A 6,899-nucleotide genomic window follows, 5' to 3' on the forward strand; every position below is an offset into this window, starting at 1 on the left:
GGCAATTTGCATCTTAATTGACACATCTCATTCCTTTTGAAAAAAAACTTCAGACCAGGGTCTACTATAACAGAAACTGAAATATATTTATTGACTGAATGACTAAGCTATTCCACATAAGACTTTCCTTAACCACTAACAATTTGACTGTATCCAAGAAGGAAGTTGGGCTTTTGGGCGACTTGGAGAAACAGCTGTGAACTTCTGGCAAGGTCAAATAAGTCAAAAAGAAGTTTAGACATATGCTTGAAATTTTTGTTTCCTTTTATATGATACTTTTCAAACCATTCTGTCATATTTTCCTTGTTTTTTTTTTTGTTTTGTTTTTTGTATTTGTGTGAAAATATTCCAGTTAAATAATGAAGAATAAATGATAGAAGTAAAAAATTACCATAAAACTTCTTAACAACATAGCTGGTTCTGGCAAAGATCATCAAAGGACACTAAAATATTTAGCTAAAAAATGGATGAGTTCTTGTATATTTGCAAGTGCTAAATGATCATCTCATTAATTACTTGCTAGCTAAAGAGAAAACACATAACTTTACAAGAGAGAGATCTGGCTATTACCACTTTAACCCATAGATCACTCTGAGCCTTAATAATGGTCAGATAAACAAACTTTCTGTGCTTCTTGATATAATGCAATACATAGCATCATCAATGAAGCATTCTTTCTAAAAATGCTTAATTAAGACTCTAGATATAATTTCCACTAGGAATAAAAAAACATAGAGAATAGGAGCAAATTAAACAAAATTAAACAAAAGCAATTAGACAACTCTAGAGTGTGAAACATTCCATAAGACAATTGAGCAATTGGCCTAATCTGTCCAAGTCATAGCCAAAAGAAAAAAAAAATCAAAAACCATTGCAAAAACCATTGAGATAACCAAAGTAAATAAGTGAAGGGGAAAGAAATGAGACTGTTCTGGATTAAGAGTCTTGAAACAAATGCAATGCAGCACCGTAGAAGATAATTTGGGACTAATTGGAGAAATTTAAGTATAGAATGGTTATTTTGATGGTATTGGGAGAATAGCACTGATTTTGTTTGTGAAGTGGTTTTATGGTTAGGAAGAAAAAAGTCCTTGTTTGGTAAAGATGCAGTCTGACGTATTTGGTCATAAAATAAGATGTCTGTAATATTTATGAAAATGTATAAATATTTCTCTTTAAAATGTTATACCTATAGGTTTTTTCCTTCCAGGTGATGTGTCTCATTTACTCCAGAAAAGTCACTATTTTCTGGTCTCTGTGCCAACTTGCACTAATTGTAAAAGTTGTTTATGTACAATGTTAACCTGCTGTTGTCACAAGTTGACAATATGACAAAATGTATCTCAGTTTTGCTCACCCAAAACACAGTTTTCTAACAAAAGAGCTTAGTTGTTTTACTTATGAATAATAAAATAATGAAGTTAAAGTTACTATTTAATGAGCCCTTACTATCTGTCAAGTACAGCACTAAAGGTTTGATATTCATCTTCTCATTTGATTCTTACAACAAACTTGTACGTGCATATCATTAACTTTACTTCACAAATGAGGAAATAAAGGCTTAGGGAATTTAAGATATTGACCAAAGTCTTAGCAGCAAAGTCAAATTTGAACCCAACTCTCCCTTTCTGAAGTCTGTGCTCTTAACTTTTCTGCTCTTCCTCCCCATGTCTATATGTAAATATTCATGAACTCATACCGATAGTAAATCCTGGTGACATCAAGTGTAGTTTCAATTGTTACAGTTAACTTTATGATATATGGAGAAACCTGACATAGAATATCTCCTTTTTATATTCTTTTTGAAAAATTTTTTAACTTCTTAAAATCCATTTGCTTTTCCAGATCAATTAGTATTTTCTAGTCAAACTATCTCCCAATAATTTTTGTTTGAGAATGCTTATAATTCATACATTAATTTGGAAAAATTAACACCTTTATTAGATCAATACTTCCTATTTAGGTAAAATGATGAATATTCATACATTAAACACATATTTATACCTCTCAATAGTTTTACATTTTGGCCAAACACGTTTAGGTCAGGCACATTTTTTGCCAAGTTTAATCATAAATATAGATATAGATAAATAGGATCATGTGAATATATGTATATATATATTTTTTAAATTTATTTTTGATATTGTGAAGTTTGGAAATGAGTTGTTTAAAAATTTATAGTATAAATTGGTACGACTTTCCTAGAGGGCCTATTGAAACTTTTTAAACAAAATTCTTATCAGCATGCATGTACTTGGACAGATTAGCTCCAATCCTCAGACTTTATAATAATAGATTTTTATAAAAAATAATGTTTCCAGGGAGAAAATTCACATTTTTTCAAACTAATGACATAGGAAAATATAAATGATATATTATTCAATTAAAAACAATTTGTGAAAAATTATGTATAGCATTGCCAGAATTTTTATTTTCATATATAAATTTTATGCAAATTATGTATATATAAAAGTATAGATAAATTATGTATATAAATATACATAAATATAGCTACATTCATGGGTTAAAGGTGGGAGGAATAGTCAAAAAGTTAACTGTATTTATCAGTAATTAATGAGATTACTTGCAATTTGTGTTTTATTTTTTGCTTTTCTATGTTTTCAATTTTTTCTACAATTAACCTGTAATGCTTTTGTTTCCAGAAGAAAGAAATGAGCTATAATAGTTACAAAAGGGTGCGTCAGAAGTGGTTTGTTAATTAGTCTATAATGCCCAGTAGGTTGACTTCATTCTGTAGAGAATTTTTTAGTGGCATGGAGGGAGTTTCAATATTATCTTCATAAACAGGTTTGAAGATGGGAAGATATAAATATCTTTCTCTCCAAACCACACTTCACAAAGAAAATTAATAGGAGATGAATAATTGTTTTTTGATATTTTCGTTGTTGTACCTTGAGTTCTTTATGAAAATTTGTATTTTATGGCATCTCTGCATGGGAATTAGATGAGACTGCAGTTCTTTATTTTATTATCATTATTCTTTCTATGAAAAGTGATAGAACACATCATTATGGTACCAAGAATTTCTTGAGTTGTCAAAATATCTGAAAAAATTTTTCATATGATTTATCTACCAAATGGAATAGAAAGCAATCTGAACTGAATAGCTAAATAAACATTATGTTCAATTTCTCTGAAAACATGGATACAAACTATATATATGTAGAAGAAAGAATTGAACTCATGCAATTCAGTTATAGAGTCTCTATGCTTAGCTGTTATGCTAAGCTACCTAATAAATAGCAGAGAAGAGTCATAGTCTCACACACTGTGGGCAGAAAGATAGCTTAGAAAATTCAGTGCTTTACAAATGAGACCTTAAAACAGGGTTATAAAGCGGCTTTGGGATAATCACTTAGTAATTTAGAGGTAGAATTGAGGTTCGAAGATTCCAGAATTTTGTTACGTTTTTATTAACATTTTTTTTGGACCATGAGAATGAGTTATAGAACTAATCTACTTAATACTTCATGTGTTTAAAGTTTGAAGTTCATTCTGGTCTTTATTACATTGGAAAACAAACACAATCGGGAAGATTTTCCCAACAGCTAAGAATGATGTGACAGTAGCATGTTTACTCAATTAATAACTACCAATGTTACTAGCCTCTCTGTTAGTGCTTTTTAATGTCTATTATAAAACCCAAACAAATTACCTCTTTTCCTAGTCCCAGTGAAGGAGAAGGACTGTTTTCCTCAAAATCGCTTCTCCTTTTAAGGGGAAAAAATTAGGTGCCTTTATATAGCAAATAACCCAATTTTTCTACATATTTTTACTGTTTAAAGATTATTCTTGTCATAACTGAATTTTTCACAAACTTTATATTCCTTAAAATTTTCACATTATTCCTTCTTTTCAAATTACCAAGTGGACACTTAGAGAAAATGTTTCAGGCTAGCAGAGACTTGGAGAGTGAGGTCTTCGGCTATGTCTGTACAGAATTGTTGAGTTGTGGAAGTAAAAATATATGTTGACATGACATCCACTTGGGTGGCCTTGTTACAGAAGCCAGGAAGCTGTGAATCCAAGTCTTCCAAATATTCTCTGAATGATTATATAGTTAAATTAGCTTTTTCTAAATGGCTAGACTCTGCTTTAGATCATTAAGGCAAGGATCTGTGAATATACAAAACACATTTTATGATCAGAAATGTGCATAATTTGTCATTTATGAAGTGCATTGTGATGTTGCAGATTTAGGTTTTCCCCCAGTTTTCTACAGGAAGCCTTCTCACTTGCTTCTCAGGCTTATAGAACTCACAGATACATTTTCAATTTGGAGTTGTTTTCTGCCATGCCTATCTGTATGGTAGTCATTGACCATTAATGTAGTTAATCTTTCCACCTTGTCTGACTTGCCTTTTAAACAAAATTAATACTTCTTACTATTTAAATTAAATCCAGCTTTTTCAAAATATTAGCTATTCTTTCCACTGTGGTGTCATTTGTCGTGTTTCATTTTACTCAGATGTTTATGGTCCCAATGTAATCTCAAAAAAAGCAGAAAAAGAAAAATCCCTGACTTTTGAATTATGTGCCTCTGAAATATTAAAAACATTCTTAGTTAAGTGCATGATAATTGTCTACATTTGCACATTTAACAACAGCTCTTAGATCCTTCCCAAGTCTGCAAATAAGCTGACTAGTGTCTTTGTTTTTTCTTTCTTCTTAAAAAAGCAGTTATTTTAGAGTCTTGAGTATAACACTAAAGTTAGAGGTTCTATGTGTGATTGAGCTAGAAATGATAGCGATCTAAGCTAGGAGGCACTCAAATGTTTGTTAACTAAATGAATGATTATGTTCACATAGACTTTATTGGGTAAAATTAAAAAGAGTCTATTAAAAATTTGGAGTGGTTTTGATGAATGTATAGTCAAATAACGTAACGGTAATGGAAGAAAACAGGAGAAAAGGGATTTTAATTTACTATCTTATTTTTCAATCTATTAAAGTCTTAGGAGGAAATGATGATATATATCATTAATACCCATTTTGTTGTTGTACAGTAGAAAAGGTATGAAAGAATTCCTGAGAAAGTGTGAAAACATTTTTTGAACCTGAACCAGAGTCTGGCTTTAAGAGATTTTAGTATAAAATGTATTGCGTATTATTCTTAATTCTATATAATATTTCATTGTTAATACATTTAATTTTAAGGTATTTATAAATGGCAAGTTATACACCAGGTCAACCGGTATCTATAGCCTTCTCCATAAACTTTCAAGTAATTATATATATATATACATATTTTTTTAAAAATATTTTTTAAAAGCCCTTACCTTCTCAAAATTATATATAATATACTTAATACTTTAAGTGTGTTTTTAAAAGGAGAAAATCTGTCCTTTCATATTTGTTGAGTAAGGACCATCTGATATAGGAAATAGACAATGTGATCCAATACGATTTTCATGAACCCTGATTTTTTTTTTTCTTTGCCTATTCTCCACTTTAGTTTTAAGCCTGAGTGAATATTATGGAAGTAAACAAGATGCTGGTGACTGAATTTGTTCTCACAGGACTTACAGATGGCCCAGAGCTGCAGGTCCCTCTGTTCCTGGTGTTCTTGGTCTTCTATCTCACCACCATGATGAGCAACCTGGGACTGATTTTTCTCATCTGGAAGGATCCCCACCTTCACACCCCCTTGTACTTATTCCTTAGCAGTTTAGCGTGTGCAGATGTCTGTTCTTGATTTTCTGTGACTCCCAAGATGCTCACACATTTTTTTATCTAAAATTCATATGATATCCCTGGCTGAGTGCATCACCCAATTTTATATTTTTGCTTCCAGTGCCACCACAGGATGTTTACTCCTGGTAGTGATGGCCTAAGACCGCTTCTTAGCCATATGCAACTCCCTGCTTTATCCAGTGGCAATGTCCAACAGACGCTGCACTGGATTGATAAGTATGTCATATGTAATTGGTTTTCTGCATCCTGTTGTTCATGTAGGATTATTATTTAGATTAACCTTCTGCAGGTCCAATATAATACAGCATTTCTACTGTGAAATTTTGACACTGTATACAATTTCTTGCACTGACCCATCTATTAACGCATTGGTGATTTTTATTTTTGCTGCTTTTATACAAGCTTTTACCTTTATGACTATCATGGTCTCTTATACCCATGTCCTCTTTGCCATCCTGAAAAAGAAGTCTGAAAAGGGCAGGAGCAAAGCCTTCTCCACATGCAGTGCCCACCTGCTCTCTGTCTCCCTATGGCACTCTCTTCTTCATGTACATACACTCTGGTCTGGCCCAGATTGGTATCAGGATAAAACATATTCACTGTTCTACACAATTATAATTCCCCTGCTAAATCCCTTTATTTACAGTCTAAGAAATAAGGAAGTTTTAGGTGCCCTAAGAAAAGTGATAAAGAAATAAATATTTTCAGGAAACATTCATTATTCTTTCCATTTTACTCTCTGTTTAAATAAATCATATTGTCTAGCCCCAGATGTTATACACAGTAGTGACTTAGTAGATATTTGTTAAATGATAAATAATAAAACTTAGATTAGATATATTTGTCTTAGTTATGTTATTGTAATTATCAAAATAATTAATGAGCACTGTAAAGACAGACTATACTTATTTTGTTGTTGTTTTAAATTCATCCTCAAGGATAAAACTGAAATGAAATCCCCAAATTACTACCTATGTAACATAAATAAGCTCTTGTGTTTCCAGATATACACATTTTAAAACTCTTTTGAACTTACATTCTTTTAAAGAAAGACCTAGACTGTGTAAATCCTCTGTTTAAAAAGCACTCATGCCCTCCCAAATAATTGAAAATGAAAATTTCTAGGAGGTTTAAAAGTACTTTTGAGAACTTACTTATATTTGTATTTCTATACCAAAGTAATA

The 6,899-nt window shown here is 31.3% G+C and overlaps 1 pseudogene; it reads left to right on the forward strand.

Moving 5' to 3' along the window:
* The first annotated feature begins 5,494 nt into the window (after positions 1-5,494).
* On the forward strand, positions 5,495-6,413 carry LOC107196507 (annotated as a pseudogene).
* The last annotated feature ends 486 nt before the right edge of the window (positions 6,414-6,899 follow it).

This window comes from Pteropus alecto, unplaced genomic scaffold (genome assembly GCF_000325575.1).
Source record: "Pteropus alecto unplaced genomic scaffold, ASM32557v1 scaffold379, whole genome shotgun sequence".
Lineage (NCBI taxonomy): Eukaryota > Metazoa > Chordata > Mammalia > Chiroptera > Pteropodidae > Pteropus > Pteropus alecto.